Source organism: Pelodiscus sinensis, chromosome 14 (assembly GCF_052426305.1).
Source record: "Pelodiscus sinensis isolate ZL-2025 chromosome 14, ASM5242630v1, whole genome shotgun sequence".
Taxonomy (NCBI): domain Eukaryota; kingdom Metazoa; phylum Chordata; order Testudines; family Trionychidae; genus Pelodiscus; species Pelodiscus sinensis.
The window spans coordinates 43,818,308-43,837,734 of record NC_143065.1 but is presented as its reverse complement, the minus strand read 5'-3'; the positions used below and the strand labels follow the sequence as shown (position 1 = coordinate 43,837,734).

At 50.0% G+C, this 19,427-nt stretch overlaps 1 protein-coding gene across 4 annotated transcripts in view; it reads right to left on the bottom strand.

Annotated features, from left to right (window-relative positions):
- Positions 1-19,427, bottom strand: part of CORO2B (coronin 2B) — a 134,421-nt gene that overhangs the window by 103,358 nt on the left and 11,636 nt on the right. Inside the window, exon 1 of one of the 4 annotated variants that reach the window (XM_089782095.1) lies at positions 9,301-9,515. The exons of the other annotated variants lie outside the window; for them this stretch is intronic. The gene's annotated coding sequence lies outside the window, so the exon portion shown is untranslated. Of the gene's footprint in view, positions 1-9,300; positions 9,516-19,427 lie in introns of those variants that run through there. 4 annotated transcript variants of the gene reach the window in all.

The window sequence follows — 19,427 nt, the reverse complement described above, 5'->3', positions numbered from 1 at the left end:
ACAATCCTTTACCTGCAAGTAGACAAGATCTTACTATCTACACAGCATTACGCCCGATCTCTGGGAGGCCCTCTGCAAACGCCACTTGGCTTCTGCTGAACTAGTTATTCACATCAGAGAGAGAAAGAAAAGGAGTGACCTACCCTCTTGCAGGGGGAAAATATATGGTGGGGTGCTTTCTCGTACAGCTGAGCACTGCCCACTGTTCCGGGACACCAAATCGGCCCATAAGAACATAAGAACGGCCGTTCTGGGTCAGACCAAAGGTCCATCTAGCCCAGTATCCTGTCTGCCGACAGTGGCCAGCACCAGGTGCCCCAGAGAGGGTGGACCGAAGACAATGATCAAGCGATTTGTCTCCTGCCATCCCTCTCCAGCCTCTGACAAACAGGCCAAGGACACCATTTTATCCCCTGGCTAATAGCCTTTTATGGACCTAACCTCCATGAATTTATCTAGCTTCTCTTTAAACTCTATTATAGTCCTAGCCTTCACAGCCTCTTCTGGCAAGGAGTTCCACAGGTTAACTACACGATGTGTGAAGAACAACTTTCTTTTATTAGTTTTGAACCTGCTACCCATTAACTTCATTTGGTGTCCTCTAGTTCTTCTATTATGGAAACTAATAAATAACTTTTCTTTATTCGCCCTCTCCACACCACTCATGATTTTATAGACCTATATCATACCCCCCCTTTTCTAAACTGAAAAGTCCCAGCCATTTTAACCTCTCTTCATATGGGACTCATTCCAAACCCCTAATCATTTTAGTTGCCCTTTTCTGAACCCTTTCCAAGGCCAAAATAGCTTTTTTGAGGTGAGGAGACCACACCTGTACACAGTACTCAAGATGTGGGCGTACAATAGTTTTATACAGAGGCAGTAAGATATTCTGGGTCTTATTTTCCATCCCTTTCTTAATTCCATGGTGGGCTGCCGAGGCGGAGGTTTTGCCCAGTCAATCTCGGGTGCAGAAACACTTGTGCTAAGTCAGCATGCAGAGCGCCACAATGCAGTTTCTGCTCCCGTGGGGGAGGCGGGGTTGGGGAGAGTTGCAGGCTGAGCAGCCGTAGATCGATAGGATGAGTGCATTTTAAAAGGCACGGATGTGAGAGTTCGGTTTCAATAGAAGAGGAGGGAAATCCATGCTGAGTCTGCCGAACAGGCAGGCAATAAGGATGGAGGAAGGGCTGTTTCTTGGATTCGATGAATAACATTTAGGAACGGGGCAGAAAGTGGGTTTAAAGGGCTTCCAGATGATGACAACAGCGGAGCCGATGCGATGATTAGAAGAGAAAAGGAGAATCCCTCCCGTGATGGAACAAGACTGCCAAGGAGGCAATAACCATCCGCACAAACAAGCTACGGGGTAGAAACACAGGGGCAGGTGAAAGTGGGTCTCCCAGGGAGGAGAGGTTCTTGCATGTGTCAGCCAATACTTGGCTTATATGAATGGCTCCTGAACTGCGGCACTGTGTTCTACAGAACTTACATGTTGAGAGTCAAGCTGGGGAGAAGGAATGGGAGAGGGATTAGATCAAGGGAGGGCAAAAAGACCTTCATGGGCTGGATTTGGCCCACCAAGTGGGTTGATCCTGTCCGTGGAGGCCCTGCCACTCCTCCACCCCCAGGCCAATCAGACACTTGTGGCGTTGGCTGGATAAAAGCTCTGTCGCTGGAAGGAAATAGCTGCAATATTCTTGGAGTTTAATTTTGCAGGACGCTTCTATTACCAAGCCTGCAGGCCACAGACCAGCTTCCTTCCTAAGCTTCTAGGGCAAACCCAGATCTGTCGAAGGCCGAGATCGCTGCGGGTGCTAGAGTCAGCCCTTGGCGACGCTAGTTTTGCTCCCACACACCACTGCTCCCCAGGGGCGCCCTCTTCAGTTGCACCTCAACCTCCCCGCCTTGCTTGTAGCTGCCTGTCAGTGACAGAGCCACGCCCAGAAGGAGCCGGGGTCTGCCATCGAGGGCCAGGCTGACGGTTCTGGCTAGGGATGCAAGGTGTCCGGTATTGACCCGGACAGTCTGGTATTTTCGCTTCTTGTCCAGTAAAAAAAAGAAGTCAGAAAATACTGGATACCTAAAAAGTCGGGTATTTTCTGGATTCTTCCCCCTGCCAGGAGGTGAAAATACCGGACACCTGGCAACCCTACGACACACTCAGCAACCAGGACCAGCCCCCCGGACCTCCCAGCCCCCCTCCCCCCACTGCCCTGGTTCCACAGGGGCATGTCTGTGGGCAGTTATCGGAGAACCAAAATGGCCACCGGCAAAATAGCCTCTTCTTAAAGGAGCCATGCTGATTTTTTATTTTTTGCTCGATAACTGCTGTGTGTGTGTGTGTGGGTGGGGGGGGGGGGTTCTTTTATTTTGCTCAATAACTTTGGTCTCCCTCTTTCCCCCCCCCCCTCGCAACAGAATTTTTTTTTCCTCAGTGGGATTTTTTTTGGGGGGGGGGAAGGGGGTGTTCGGTATTTTTGGTTAAACCATCTGGCAACCCTAGTTCCGGCCAGGTTTCAACCGAGCTGTCGATACGCATGGCATTCTGCCTGAGTGATAAAGACACTTTACCCTTGATGGGTTTTTTTAGGGCTGGAAAATCCCAGTTAAAACGTTAACCGCAGTGTTAACCAGGATCCCACGGGCAGGCTGGTGCGTCCCCCCCCCACACACCTGCTGCGGGCCCAGCTGGGCTGGAGAAGACCCCACCCATGGCACGGGCAAGGAGCTACTTGAGCCTGGTCGTGCCTACTATGCCGTGGCCTGCTCCGGCTAGGCCGGGCTCAGCCCACTGCACTGCAGGCGAGGGCTGCTTGGCCTGCCTCACCACTCGAGAGGCAGGACGTAGGGTTGCCAGGCGTCTGTTTTTCACCCGGACAGTCCGGTGTTCATGGCCCCTGTCCGGTAAAAGCAAAACAAAACACTGGACATGTTTTTCTTGTACGGAAGGCCGGTGGGTTTGGGGGGGGAAGTGAGGAGCCCCGTGATTTTTAAAGGCACAGCGACTTTTTTTTTTTGCTCAACCTTGGTTGGTTCCCCCCTGCTTTTTTCTTTTTTGCTCTACTGATTTTTCCTGCCCTGTTTGGGATTTTTTGTGAAAGCATCTGGCAACCCTAGCGGGGTGCTGCTCACGCTGGGCCCCCCATGCTGCACCCACCTGGGCCACTGGTTACCCGTTAACCTCCCTAATGAGTTCAGTACCCTTGTTTGCTTAGGACGATGGCTATGCAAATAGGCCGTTTGCATATACGCCTTCAGTCACCACAGAATCTCTTATGACGGACTACAGCAGTTTTCCGACTATAGGAATACTGTTAAACAGCCGCACAAAGAGCCGCTGGCAACCCCTCCCTTGCAGCCTAGCCCTCAAATTTAACAGCTAGGCACACGGCAGCTTTGTGATGGGAAGGAAGCATTTTCAGAAGGGCTTAATTCCCTCAGAGTTCCCAGTGGAAATCCATTCCGCCAGCCTCCTTCACAGCTCTCCTGAGACCGGTCTTTGCCAAAACTAAACCCTACCTCTTTAACACATGCTCTGTGCACGCCGCTTGCTCTAATCCCCCGGTTACCTTCTGTCTGCTGCCCTTCCCCATCCAGCGTCTCATCAATCTAATGGAAACTCCCTGGGGCAGAAAGCGGCTTTGTGTTACATGTTTACCTTGTACCTCACACAATGATGCTCCAACCACCTGTTGAGCCAAACTACCATTTTGTAATTTGTCAAAATGCTTCTCCCCTTGAGTTAGAACAGAAGAACAGCCGGACTGGGTCAGACCAAAGGTCCAGCTAGCCCCGTATCCTGTCTGCTGACAGTGGCCAATACCAGGTGCCCCAGAGGGAGGGAACGCAACAGGTAATCACCACATGATCCCTCTCCTGTCATCCATTTCCAGACAGAGGCTAGGGACACAATTCCTACCCATGCTGGCTAGTAGCCAGGGCTCACCGAACCGCGGCAAGCCCCGCTCGCCAGCCACGCTGTCCGGCGATCTGCGCATGTGCAGATCGCCCGAACCCGGCTCTTCCGGGTTGCAATCTACTCGCCACGGGTGAATAGATTGTATTATTTGTTGAGCCCTGCTAATAGCCATTGATGGACCTAATGTCCATGAATCTACCTAGCTCTTTTTTGAAAGTCCTTGTCTTCACACCATCCTCTGGCAAGGAGTTCCACAGGTTGATTGTGCTGAGTGCAAAAAAAAAAAAAAACCCACCCTTACTTTTGTTTTAAACCTGCTACCTACTGATTTCATTTGGTGACCTCTAGTTCTTATATTGTGGGAATAAGCAAATAATAAGTTCTTGTCTCCTCTGCCAGTTCGGTGCCACAAAACACTAGATATTCTGTGCTTAACCTGCATATGCCAAAGGTATGCAGATGACATGGTAAATTTGCCGCCAGCAGAAAGCAGCGTGTGGCAGCTCACACTTTTTGGAGTGAAGACAAAGAACTTGACGGGTACAAGTACAGATCAGGCCTTAAGGTTTTATTCAGCAAACAAAAAAGTTAGTGGCTCACTGGTGCAGTAAGTCAAAAGCAAAAAGCCAGGGCGGGCTGCCTCTGGGAGGTGGAACTTCTGCCCCCAACTTGAAATGCAGCCACACCGACCCTTCACTTAGTACCTGCTGGTGGCAAATGGGGACGTGGCGTGGTGTAAGAATGAGTGGGAGGGGGCTCAGATTGCAGTCCCGTGGGCCCACGGTATTAGAAGCCAAAGCTACGGACGAGTCTCCCAGTTAGCTCATAGCACCCCCGATCTCCAACCCGTTCTGCAGAGCCATAGAAACCATCCCCCCGCGCAGCGCCTGTTGGTGCCTTTTAGCAGCTAGCAACAGCGAGGCAAGAAGTCTGATCTCTGGCTAGCAGGATTTCCCTGCCCTGCTGCCCCACGTACGCAAGAGCCTCAGCCGCTCTTCGGAGCAAAGGAAAGGTTCGCGCCTCCTCACTTGGAGAAAGGAGGAGCTCTTGGGGGGCAGGGAAGGGAGAATACAAGCACCATCCAGAATCATGGACTGGTAGCCCACACTGCTATCCACACACGCCTCTCAACCAGAAACGTTAGCTTGGCGGCATCCTACGGTCCACGCCAGTCACCTCTCTTACGTCAGTCTCCACAGCCAGCCAGCCCAACAAGTAGACCTAGTATTCCATAACTGGAAGGGACCTCAAGAGGCCATCGAATCCAGTCCCCTGCCCTAACGGCAGGACCCAGAACCATCTAGACCATCCCTGACAGGTGTCTGTCCAACCTGCTCTTCGATATCTCCAGTGATAGAGATATTTATTAGGCAATTTATTCCAGTGTTTAACCCCCCTGACAGTTAGGAAGTTTTCCAACCTAACCCTCCTTTGATGCAATTTAAGATCGTTGCTTCTTGTCCTATCCTCAGAGGCCAAGGAGAACAATTTTTCTCTCTCCTCCTTGCAACCCTTTTAGATACTTGAAAACCCCTATGTCCCCTCTCAGCCTTCTCTTTTCTAAACTAAACAAGCAATTCTTTCCATCTTCACATATAGCTCATGTTCTCTAGACCTTGAATCATTTTTGTTGCTCTTCTCTGGACCCTCTCCAATTTCTCCACATCGTTCCTGAAACGCGGTGCCCGGAACTGGACACAATACTCCAACGGAGGCCTAACCAGCGCAGAGTAGAGCAGAAGAACGACTTCTCATGTCTTGCTCACAACACTCCTCTTCATGCCTCCCAGAATCATGTTTGCCTGTTTTGCAACAGCATCGCACTGTTGACTCATGTTTAGCTTGTGGTCCACTCGGACACCTAGACGCCCTTTCCGCAGGACTCCTTCCTAGACAGCCGCTTCCAATTCTGTGTGTCCTGTGGTACCTTAGAGACTAACAAATATATATATATATAGCATCATGAGCTTTCATGGGCACAACCCACTTCCTCAGATGATGCCATGTATATTTTTGTTAGTGCCACAGGCTCACTCGTTTTTTAAAGTTGCAGACTAACATGGCTACCCCTCGGAGATGTTCTAACGAGAATAGCTCCTGGTCTGGCAGGGTGAGCAGGCCTGCTTGGCCTGCCCAGAGAAAGCGGCAGAAAGCCATGGAGTAGGGATGGAAATGTGATGTTTAACCAGTTATCCGATTAAAGGGGGGGCAGGCGGGAAGGCCTGTGGTGTGCCTGGGCCTGGCGTGGAAAGGGGCAGCAGGTGGGGAGCTGCTCCAGCCCCCACCGGTTAACCGGAACCAGTAAGCATCACCAGATAACCATCTCCCTGAACCGGTAAACCTTTCACATCCCTAGATATGGAGCCTGCTAGGCTGCAAGGTCCCCTGGCTGAGGAAATTCAAGGGAGCATCTTGTGCTTCCTGCCTGTGGGAGAAAGGGGTGTTTTGAAACACCGACGCCCTCAGCCGGAGAGAAGCCGCCCCAGCGGCAGAGACAGGTGAGGGTGCAGTCCGAGCGGGTGCGTGCGTTGCTGTTGTCCCTTTGCGCTCCCCAGGAAGTCCCATGCCGCGTTCTGGGATTTTAAATCTTCCCCCTCCCCCGGCAACCGTTCTCACGAGAGCGAGACTGGAGCGAGGCGCTGGCCTCCTCGGCAGGCGATGGACTGTCAGGAGCAATTATTCCCGCTCGGTCTCACGCTTCGCCCCGCAGGGGTTGTCGGAACCGGTTTCTACTCACACGGTCAGGTGGGACGAGGAACAGCAGGCAAGCGGCCGCCGGGGGCGATGAAGTGTGAGAGCTTTTCCGCCGCTGCGTCCCTGGCAACGGCTTTCCCCACCTGCTCCGGCAGCGCCCCCTCGGTCGCGCTGGCTGCCGGGAGGGATTCGCTCGGCCTGGACGCTGGCTGAGTGTTTGCTGGACAGGGAGCTGCACGGTTTGGCTGCAGCCCCCTTATCCGTCTTTGCGGAGAAGACGGGTTGGGACGGAGATTTTCCACTGATCTGTGGAACAGCACGGCAGGCTTCCCGCTCTTCCTGGAGAGAACCCAGCCTCACAATAGCCCTGAGCTCTCTACGGCCCTTGTCAATGGCATTCGACGTCAAAGCCATGTAGGAATCCCCAACGCCGTGGGGAAGCCGCATGGGGAAGCCGCATGGGGGGGTAGGGCGGCCACCCGTCTTTTATAGAGAATAGTCCTGTTTTCTGCTACTTTGTCCTCTCTTGATAGAGGCCATACTGGGGTCCTATTTTTTCCTCGAGACCTGGAGGTAAAAGGAAGCTGGTGCGCTCCCCCCCCCCCCCCCCCGCAAGAAGAAGCAGGCCAGCAGGGGTACTTGGCTACCGCAGTGAAAGTGCTCAGCTTCAGTCTTCCCTCTTGCTCTGGGCTGCGGAGGGGAGGGCAGAGGGGGACGCAGCCGGCTGTGAACTTTCCCTTTGCTCCCTGAGGAAGAGCCAGCGGAAGAGACAGAAGAGCAGCAGTGACCTGGTACATGCGGCTGCAGCCCCCCTCCCTCACCCTCCTGAAATGGTACCCTTGCCCCTTCCACTCACTCCTACATCCCTCAGCCCTGAACCGCCCCCCCTAGCCCCAGCCCCGACTCCTGAACCCCCACATCCTCCTGCCCTGGGCCCCCTATGCATTAAATGCAACTGGCCTCTATTCTTGAGGCACCTTGGGGCATATCTACATTAGGAAGTTATTTCAAAATAACTAAATTGAAAACAATCACTCCCGACCTAACAAAATTGAGCTAGCGTGTCCCCACTACGGCGGAGCCTCGAAACGAGCCCGAGGCAGGTTCTGTTAACTTAGAGCCCCAGGAAGCACGGGGGAGTAATCAGTCTGAATGACTCCGGCGAGTCGTTATTTCGAAATAGCAGCAGGGGAGCGTCCACACGACTGCTATTCCGATATAACTATTTTGAAATAAGCGCTATTCCCCGAGGAAAGCGGGAGTACCAATTTCGAAATAACCAGCCTGTTACTTCACAACTAGCCAATTAGTCCGTCATAGGACGGGATTTTCAGGTCTCTCCTCCACGTCGGTCTTCTCTCCTGAGCCTCCCGTCTCTCTCTCTCTCTCTCTCCCTCCTACTGCCTTCCCCCCCCCCAGCTCTCCTCCGCCTCCTGCCTCTCTCTCCGTCTCTCTCTTCTCCTCCCCCTCCCTCGGGGGACCGCGGACTCCAAACGGTCACTTGCATCACTTGCTCCCATGCGGCGGCCTGGCTGAGCAGTGCAGAAGTCAGCCGAGCGCCATGGCAGGAGGTGAAGGGGGGCGAGGTGGTGACATACATGGTCAAGGCCCACCCCCTGGGCATGTAAGTCACCGCCCCGCTCCCTTTCCCCTTCTGCCGTGGCTCTCGGCTGACTTCTGCGCCGCTCAGCTGGGCCACCGCGGGGGAGCAAGTGGCGCAAGTAGGCGTTTGGGCCCCGCACTTCCATGCAACACGGGCCCCCCAGAGGGATCAGCCAGCATTTCAGGCAACAGCGCCCCCCAGAGGGAACAGCCAGCATTTCGGCATTACAGACTCTCAGACACTGGGCTACTATATATATGATAACGGGCTTAGCAGTGTGGATGTGCCACCTATTATTTTGAAATAAGGGGGATTATTTCGAAATAATTCCCTAGTGTAGACCAGGGCTTGGTGGCACCCTACCATGGGGTAAGAAGGGCCCCACCACAGTACGGACAGGATTACATAACTGGTACACGAGATGTGCCATAGGGAGTAGCAACAGGGTTAAAAAGGCTCATTTCGGGTTTCACTTTCCCAATGGCGGCCAGGTAGGGTGTTGCATGACGCAGGCCCAGTGTAATATTGAGGTAAGGACCCAGCAGTGAGATCTTAAAGTCTGGGTTCTCTTGGAGACTTCTGTGGAATTTGGGTGGTACCGAATTTTGCCTATTCTGTATGGTCTATGCAGGTCCCGACTGACAGCTAGAAATGGAGGAGGCATCCTTTCTTCTCTGAGCCTGTCTGGTTGTACACCATGGAAAGACAGTCGGGTGACGGACCTGTACCACCTACGCTGTTGCTGCCCAAATGATGCTACCTTGTCTGTATACAGAATCTCAGTAGCCGAGATTTCTATTGGTACTGAAAATATTGTCTACCCCCCCGACTTGGTCTGCAACTAGGTCCAGACCCAGCCAGCAGACTGGATGCAGCTCTGGGTGTCCAGATTCAACACCCCCCCCCCCACACACACAAACCTCCCCGCTGCCGCCTTTCAATGGAGTCTGAAATTTGGTGCTTGTCCTGATGTCCAATGTGTATTTTAATCTTGTGGCCCTCGGGGTCCCGAAAGAGGAGCAGCCAGCCACCTTCGCAAGTCTTGCTCCAACTCAACGGACCCCCAGGCTTTGAGACTCACCTCTCCGTCTGTGCTTCTCCCCGCGAAGAGCTTGCACGAAGACTTCCCCAATTGCAAAGCAAGGTTCTAGAGACAGACTTCTAGCCAGCGATTGAACGTTTTTGTTCCCGCGGATTGAAAGCTGCATTGAAAAAAGCTCTCTCGTGGCTGTGCGAGGAACAAAGGAGTAAAAGATTTCTTGGAACGAAGCTGCCTCCAAGTACATTTCCAGTAAGTGAAAGATCCGATTCACAGATTTGTGGGGGAATGCAGCAGCTGGGTCCATCACGGATATTCTGCCTGCTGCCAGATTTCAGTAATTACACACTGACTAGAAAGATAGGAATCCGTCATTCTATTTCAGACTCTCTAACTGCATAATGAAGGGAGCAATTATTCACTTGGAAACACTGAAATTTAAAAATCCAAACCCTACCCTCTGTTGCATTCCATGTTGTACACATTACAGACCCAGCCTGCTGACAACAAACCTGGAATATTAATGCCTAGGATTCATGCCACCCTCACTCAGAGATAAAACCCATTTTTAGAAAAAAGACAGGCAGGATAGAGTTTGACAAACATTTTGAAACCCCACATTTCCAGGGTTTTGATTAACAGCAATTTCTCAGGGCCTGACCTGGAAAGATTGTGAGTATTTCACAGAAGCAGCAAGAGCAGTGGGTGCCCAAACCCGTTAGGAGAAGGGAGTCTGATTTTTGTATTGCTTTCTCCATTGAAAGACAAGTTCTGATTTTCATCTTGATCATTCAGCTTAGTAAAGAAATCGGATTCCCTCCTTCCTTTGGGAACAACACAGCCCTTCACAGGATCCCAGCAGGACGCATGCCACAAAGCAGCGAGGCAAAAAAAACTAAACCATGCACAGCCGCTGCAGTTTCCAGGATCAACACTCTCAATCCGCTTATGAGCCGAGCCTGGTCAAACAGCAGCCAAAACAATGCGTTCGAGAGCAGTTGCACCCTTCGGCAACACCACCGCACCGCCAAAGGCAGTGCCACAATTCAGGAAACAGAACCAGACAGCACTTACCCACAGAATGGACCCACTCTTAAAACAGAGACTTTGGCTGCGTCTGTAGGAACCTATTTACTGGGAAAGAGGCCTGTTCCGTGCTAGCGAAACCCAATGCCAGCTGGAGTCCTAAGCAGTGGTGTTGAAAACACCTACCCCAAGCAGGGGTGAATGTTTTGCTGGCAAAAATACCAACATCCGTCTGGTTCTCTGTACAGGTTAGTGCTTCCAACAGCAGCTCCAGGCATTGTGAACACCTGTGATCCCGCCTGAGTCCTCTCTTCCACCCGTCAAATAGAGACAAGTAGAGGATTCTCCGCTCCGTTTTGCAAATAGCCGTCACGGTGGGAGCGGACCTGGCGGTTCACTTCATCATAGGTGTGGCTTCTGTCAGCCAAAACAGGGAGCAGAATCTAAGTCAGCTGACACATGTTCCACACTGCACAACTTAGCCACACAAATGTTCGAAGGCGGGGCCAGATGTACTGGCACCTTGGATGCTTGTAGGCCCTAAAATCTCCCCTGGAGCTACTCAGGACTTGGACAGGTGTAAGATGCATTGAAGGCTGGTCTACACCCCGGAGGCGGGGGAAGGAGATCAATCGACGTCAGCAGTTTACAAACTTTTTTTTCCCTCATGACCCAGTTGAAGAAAATTGTTGATGCCGCGACCCAACATGCTTTGACTAGAGTGTGGGCTCCGGGGTGGGGCTGTGGAGGAGCTTTGGGCTGTAGGAAGGGGCTCCGGCTTTGGGGGAGGGGGCAGGGCTGGGGCAGGAGGGGCTTACCTCAAGCAGCTCCCGGTCAGTGGTGCAGCGGGGGTGCTAAGGGAGCTTCCTGCCTCTCCTGGCCCCAACAGGTTCCCAGTCAAAGGGAGTGTGGAGCTAGTGCTCGGGGCAGGGGCCCTGTGCTCTCCCCTCACCCCTAGGACCCGGGCCTATTGGCAGCTGCTTCTGGGGCGCAGCACAGTCTGTGCTGCAGAGATAGAGAGCTGCCTTAGCCCCGCCACTGCTCACCTGATCCCCCTGCGGCAACGAGACCCAGCGCCCGACATCCCATTGCTGGTCGTGACCCGTCGTTTGAAACCCCGGCTCTGAGTTACAATGACAACTTGTTAATAGCAGGAGTGATTTCAGAGGGCGGGGCAATTAATACTAAGCGGACCGTTAATGCTTTCCATAGTTTTCAGACCATTCTGCTTCTCCCTGGAAGTGCCCACACGTTCTCCTCCAACATTCCAGTACATTCTGTTACCACCGTCTCTATTCCAGCCGGGATACATACAGCCGTGGGAGAACATATGGTAAAAATCTACAGCGGGTGTTGCCACCTGCCATCCTATATACACCCTACAACCTGAAGTGTGTCTCGGGCCCTTTGCCACAGCCTGGTGAGGCGGTACATTCGGATACCTTGAAGCTAGAAATACAAAACAACTAGCTGAGGCCGAATTGTTTCCCCAAGGAAGGCAATAGAAAGCGTCTCACCTCTAGCCTCGAATGAAGCTTTCAATGGAAGGAAATCACCCCTGCAGCACAGGGTTTGCTTGACAGAGCTGGAAAAGAAGAATGGCCCCGTTTCCAGCAGTCAGGAAGCACACGCGCAAATCCTAGAGACCTTTCAAAAGTCCACGGACATACCCCTCTGAGTGTTTGGGAAGGGCAATGGAGCAGAAGACCTTACCGGCCAGCCAATAAAGCAACGTATTCCTAGATGTTGGGACGAGTTCCTGATGACACAACTCCATCGGAGGGTCCCTCTGGACACTACAAGTTGAACCTCTCAAATTGAACCTGACCAGTCCTGAATCAGAGAATTTTCCAGACCACGGGAGGTCAATATTGTCTAGCAGCATCACCAACACTGCCTCTGCCAACTGGGCTGTTGGAGGACATTGAGGGGTAACAGAGCTAAAGCACAGCACACTGAAAGCCAGGACCAGGGGCTGTAAACAAACTTTATGGGACTGCAGGAAACATGGCCACATCCATGACAAGAGGACATCTGGCTAACTAACATCATGCTGGACCATGGATGTTGCCGGACCAGAGAGTTCCGGACTAGAGCGGTTCAACCTGTACTGCTATTTCCAAGATCACTTATTCTCCAACTGCTGTATAAAAATCCACCACTCTGAAGAAGAGAGAGCAAAGCCGAAGGGAGGGCGGAGTAGGGAACAGCAGCTCATGCCATAGAAGCTAACCAGTCCTGCTGCAGAAGACGCAAAGAAAAATTGAAACGCCTACGACTCAACTTACAGAAACAGTGAAGGTAACAGAAGGATCGGCCGCTCCAAAGAAGCAGCACTCAACGAAACAGGAGAGATCGCTGAAAAACCAGGAACGCCCCTCAGCGGCTTAGTAAATCGATGGTAACCACCAGGAGCAGAAGTGCACCCCGTGTTTTGAATAGGCTGCTCACTGCACGTTCAGCGCGGGCCGGGGTAGTACCATAAGTGTCAAAGCAGGGGTGCTTCTAGGATTTGTGGCCTGGATATACTTTGGTACTGACAAAATCGGTAGGTTTGTCTCCACACAACTGTACTGGTAGGATAAGACTGTGTTTAGGTTTATGACGAGTCAATCTTCAAAATTGTCTTCTTGTAATTGTAAAGACAGTTTTTTATTCTGGCTAACTTTATTTATTCTGTTGTCAAACCAGACTGAACCTGCTCCCTGTTCTTGCAATAAAGCTGAGTTACAGTGGGTACTTATGTAATCAAAATGTAGCGGGTTATAATTGGTTCTTTCAATTCTTCTTGCAGATAGAGGAGAGTTCCCATTAGACCCATCAGAACATAAGAATGGCCACACTGGGTCAGATCAAAGATCCATCTAGCCCAGTATTCAGTCTTCCAACATTGGCCAATACCAAGTGCCCCAGAGGGAGCGAACAGAACAGGGAATCAAATGATCCCTCTCCTATCATCCATTTCCAGCCTCTGACAAACAGAGACTAGGGACATCATTCCTACCCATCCTAGCTATTGATGGATCTAACCTCCATATATGTATCTAGTTCTTTTTTGAACCCTGTTAAAGTCCTAGCCTTCACAACATCCTCCGGCAAGGAGTTCCACAGGTTGACTGTGCACTGAGTGAAGAAAAGCTTCCTTTGTTTGTTTTAAGCCTGCTGCCTATTCATTTCATTGGGTGCCCCCTGGTTCCCAGTGTTTTCTCTCCACATGAAACTACTTACCCCCTAATCAAGTCCCCTTTTGGGGGCAGGGGATTGATAAGCTAGACTGAATTTCCTCTAGTCCTTGAATCACTGTGGTGACTCTTTTTTGCACCCTCTCCAATTTTTCCAACATCCTTTTAAGATGCATGATGGCAGAAGTTAACTCAGTATTGCAATATCGGTCTTGCCAATGCAGGGACCGTAGGGAAAAAGTCACCTTTCTGCTGCTGTTACCAACTACACCTGTGATAAAAGAAAGCTAAAATACGGAGGGCAACTAGGGAACAATCTGAACCACTGCTAATTCTTAACCAGACAATATAGAGGAGACTCTAACTCTGTTATTACATACAAATGCCACATAGTGCATAATCCAAATACATACACAAACCAAGCCGTATCCAATCTGATCAAACTTGCCGTATGAAGTTATTACTACACAGTCTTTGAATTCAAGTCTTTTAAAAACTTTCCATCACCACAACCCTTCGGTAAGGCTGTCACAAACACCAGGAAAGGGTGTTTTCTTTTTTCTTCCACTATTTGATCTGAGGAAGTGGGTCTGGCCCACGAAAGCTCATCATCTAATAAACCATCTTGTTAGTCTTTAAAGTGCTACATTGTCCTGCATTTTGCTTCAGCTACCCCAGACTAACACGGCTACATTTCTATCACCAGGAAAGGGGAAAGTCTGGTTCGCACAGAAACAGCCCCTGCTCGCGGTTCTCTCTCTTGAGCCTCCCACAGGGAACGAAGACATCCTAGCGGAAGTAAGACAAGCCCTGTTCCCACAGTGAGCGGGGAGCAGGGGACAGGAAGGCAAAGCAGAGGCAGGGTCGCAGGGATAAGCGAACAGGACGTAGGTTAAACAGTGTGATTTGCTTTAATAGAGAGGATTATACTGAAAGTTTTGTTATCCGGCCTTCATGCAGAATGGGGCTTGCCAGTCAATTGAATATGCCAGATAATGAAGCTTACTGCTCTGTCCCTGCCCCTACTGGCAGATCTGGCTCGAGCCAGGCTGAGGGGGAAGGAGGCACCTGCTGAGGACGTCAGTCGGCAGTCAGAAGCCCCACAACAGCTGGCTGGACAGGCGGGAGTCAGGTGTTCACCTGAAGACAGGGTGGTATTGTGGTGGGGGAAGTGCTGGTTAGCAAAGTTTTCCAGTGAACAGATTGCCAGATAACAACGCTTTCACTGTAGATTAAAGTGCTAGGGCTCAGCATTGAAGAATATGCAGTAAATCAGGCTGAGGTACAATACTGGCATGAAAAGAGGAAAAGCAGTAGACAAGGGAGGTCTAAAAAGGCTGTGTAGGATGGGAAATCTGTCCCACACATCTGATTTCAGGAAGGCTACATCTAGATTGCAGGCTTCTTTCGGAAGAAGCTTTTTTTGGAAGAGATCTTCCAAAAAAACAACAAAAACAAAAACAAAAAAAAACCTTCCGAAAGAGAGCGTCCACACAGCAAAAGTGCATTGAAAAAGCGATCTGCTTTTTCGAAAGAGAACGTCCAGACTGAATGGACGCTCTCTCACTTGCAAGCTGTGATTGCTATGGGCGAAGCGGCCACCCGGGCGCCTGTGCTCTTTCCTCTTCTTCCAAAAGGACTCCCTCTTCCCCATCCACACACGCCTTTTTGCGAAAGAGCTCTTTCGCAAAAAGGTTTCCTCCTCATAGAATGAGGATTACCAATGCTGGAAAAACCCCTCTGTTTTTAATTTTCTTGCAGAAGAATGCAATTGCAGTGTGGACATTCCTCAAGTTTTGTTGGAAAAACGGCCATTTTTCTGACAAAATTCTGTTGTGTAGACATAGCCGAAGAGGTCAAGAGGTTTTTAAGTCCTGGTTTGACAAAGCGCTGGCTGGGATGCTTGAGTTGGGGTTGGTTCTGCTTTGGGTAGGGGGTTGGACTCAATGACCTCCTCAGGTCTCTTCCAGCCCTAAGGTTCTATGTACAGCCGCTCCCCGACTTGTGAACGGTCGAGTTACAACCATTTGCACTTATGACCAAAGCTCCCATGGAGTGGTCGTAAAGGCAGTCCCTGAGTTATGAATACGACCCGCGCTTACGAACAGCACAGTCACGTGTAACTCAATGGGGTCCAAGTTATGTACAGTTCGAGTTACGGACCAAGTGTTGGTCCGTAACTTGTTCATATTTCGGAAAGCGTCTGTACTGGAGTCCTGGCATACGGCTGGGGAGATCTTGCTCTTTTTAAGAAAGGCAGAGGCGAGAGCAGACATAGTACCATGGGCGAGTTTATTAACGTCATGACCCCGAACGTAAAGTGGATGAACAATCCACCCAAAAGGAAAAGGGCCTTCCACGCACCAAAAGAGGGTTTTCCTACTAGGATTTATTTACAGGAAACACACTTGAAGAAATGTGGCAAGTTTCTGATGACTTCTTGGACACAGCTACCACCTGACTTATTCAAGCAGTCTAATAGCTCACCATACTTTTGGTTGACAGTCTTTTTAATGTGTCGGCCTGTGACGGGGCGAGGCAGCCCCACACTGAACCTACAGGGCCCAGCCAGGATTACCTGGCTGTAGAGGCCCCTCCCCCACAGACCTACCGAGCATGCCCGGGCTGTATAAAAGCCTGGGGAAGGACTCAGGCAGGGGAGACAGCCGGAGGAGAAGGACCGGTGCAGGGAGCGCCCACTCAGTTGTCGCTGGGGTCTCCAGGAGAGGCCGGAAGGGACGCGGAGGCAAGTTGGTGGAACCCAGGGACTGCCTGCCAAGGGGACGCCAGCACGGAGCTCGCAGCCAGCTGGGCAAGTACTGGGGAAGGAACCTCAGGGAACCAGGTAGGAAGTGGCACAGGGCAGGAGCGGGAGGCGCCTCTCCCGCCCAGAGAACCTCGGTGCGTTTCGGCCGGATTGCCCCGCCGAGGGAGTGACCCGTTACCCGGTCGCTCACAGGGCCCTGGGCTGGGACCCGGTGGAGTAGGGTGGGCCCGGGTCCCCCTACCTGGGGTGCGTCCCCGCTACAACCCTGAACTACATTGTGAACTCAGGCCGGAGGGCCTCTGCCTTGCTTAAAGGGCCAGCTATAAACTGCATTGTGGACTTGAGCCAGGGGCCTTGGACTTAAGATGGTAGGCGGGAGGGACCCGCCACACGGCCCAATTCAGAAATCAGGGGTCCTTGAAAGGATAAACTTCTCACCTTCGCCAATGTATATGCTCCTAAGCAAGGGCACGCTTTTCTTTTTCTTTTCTTTTTTAATGTTTTAGGGATTTAGGAAATGTTAAGGAAGGAGATATTCCTGTTGGGATTTCACAGGGTGGTTAATCCTTTTTTGTACACAGAAGGCCATTTGGGAGGAGCAAACGCATTGTATCTCTTAGAAAATGAAGATCAGGTGGACATGTGACAGGAAACAAAACAGGTGTCAGGAAATAGATGTATACTGCTACTTGTGTATCTTATTCCAGCATTAATAGTGTTTCTAGGACATTGGCTAGTCAGTCCAAACCCCTCCCCCTAGTTTTTGTGTTTATAACTTGGTTTGACCATGTCCTTGCATAGGTTAGATCAGAAGATAGGGACTCAATAGAAAAAAATAGTTAAACAGAGCTTTGTATGATTCTCTTAGAAATCAAGAGCTAGAACAAAATTTCCAGAAACATTTAGAAGAGTCCATAAAAGTGTGCTCTGGGATTATGGCCAGGCCGTAATGAGGGAGAACCTCACAAATAAAGCATCAGGGATTTGATAGCAGCCTTCACCTTCCTGAAGGGAGGTTCCAAAGAGGCTGGAGAGAGGCTGTTCTCAGTAGTGACAGATGGCAGAACAAGGAGCAATGGGCTCAAGTTGTGGTGGGAGAGGTCCAGGTTGGATATTAGGAAAAACTATTTCACTAGGATAGTGAAGCACTGGAATGGGTTACCTAGGTAAGTAAGGGAGTCTCCATCCCTAGAGGTGTTTAAGTCTTGGCTTGACAAAGCCCTGGCTGGGTTGATTTAGTGGGGATTGGTCCTGCCTAGAGCAGGGGGCTGGACTTGATGGCCTTCTAAGGTCTCTTCCAGCTCTATGATTCCATGATCTCGAAAAAAAAGTGAGAACTCCTTGAAGAAGGCAGTTTGGCTAAGAAAGGCTGACCGACCTACGGGATCTAAAAGGGTGCCTAAGAAAATAATGGACATAAGAGGGAAGATTAATTGGTTATAAACATGAAAAGCTGAGCAAGCACTTCACTATATTAAACAAAAATACTGTGGATGGGGCATGAGAGCCAAGAGGCTTGTAGCCAGAAAGTTAAAAGAGAAATAGGATAAGCTAGGCATCACTCTGATTAGAACATTTTTAAAGAGATTTAGTAACTGGCATCAGACAAATCGGTGAAACCTTTGCTAATATTTTCCATACTTTGTAGGCTCAGAAAAATCTCAATCCCAGATTTGTAAATAAATAATTTGAGAAACATGAAACTGCCTCATCCTGAAGAGGTCAGATCTAGAGAGGCAAATTGCTGCCAAGGAAGTTGAAAAGGTAACTAAGAGTTTAAAATCCAATACTAACTCCAGGTCCTTAGGGGTTTCCTATAGAATACTGTAAAATTCTCAAGTGAGTTTTGGTCTCTATTTTAACTCAATTGTTTAGTGGCATACTGCAGGGAATGCAATTTACAATTCAAGGGAAGAGGCAAAACTTGGAAGGGAATTATGAAAGACAAAAAAGCCAACTTCCGAGAGATCCCTCGAGCTACTTATCAACGCTTCAGTAAAGGATTGGCACTTTAAACAGAAAAAAAACAAATAATTTATTTTCCATTGTTATCACCTTCCTAGACTCTGTATTACACAAATTAGAAAAAAAAGACCCCCCTCCTCCCATGGTGCACTAAAATAGGGAGCATTCTTTTAATGGAACAGCTTTCACACCAAATATGTACACAAGAGTTGCACCAAAAAGAAGGTAGGTACTTAGAAACTTGTACCCTTTCTAGCCTACCCAGAGGAGGTGGGTTCCCCAACAAGCAAATCAGAATCTTATTCAGGATTTCTGAATATAAACTGATCCAGAACAAGCAACGTATAATTGATGGTGTTAATGAATGATTGCAACTTTGCCTTAATAAAGAGTTAGACCAAAAAAATCCACTTCCATTTTATGAGGATTCCCCATGGCCAACGACTCTGACCTCTCTGTCAGTTAGCCAGTTTGGGTACATCTATACGATAGCGTTCTTTTGAAATAACATAATAGTGCCCAGCTACACTGCAAACCTTTATTTCGAAATAACGGTGAGCTGAAGGACTTCTTACTCCAACTCCTGGTAATGCTCATTTCACGAGGGGTAAGGAAAGTCGGAGGAAGAGTGCTCTTCCTTCGACTTCCTGCTGTGTAGACAGCGCCAAAAGCCAAATTACGCTGTTTCGACTTCAGCTACGCAATGGACGTAGCTGAAGCTGCGTAGCGTAATTTGACTTTAGCCCTGCTGTGTTGACGCACCCTTTGTGACCTCTTCAGAATGTGCTATAAAAGAAAAGCATTACACACGACCAGTAATCAGAAAGTTGCAGAGCACAGAGTCAAAACATCTTACGGAAGTCTATTCCATCTTTATCAACCAAAGACTGGAATCAGTTTGACAAGACCTACTGTCCATAAAACCAGGCTGACTGGCATTAGTGATGCCTATCCTTTACCTGATTGCTAATGGAATCCTGCATTACCTTTTCCATTACATTTTCCAGAAGACCTGATTCCAGGTCTTTGGTTGATAAAGATGGAATAGACTTTGCCCCGGTCACTCTAGAACTGCATTGAACTAGACTAAAAACTACAGCCCAACTCTTTTTGAGTAGTCACCTACTGTTCCGAACGCTAGAATAACCTCATTGTACCCCAGTTTGTAAGTCGGCTCTGTGGTAATTAGTATTTGATCATATTAAAGTACGGCCGGTTACCCTCTCATG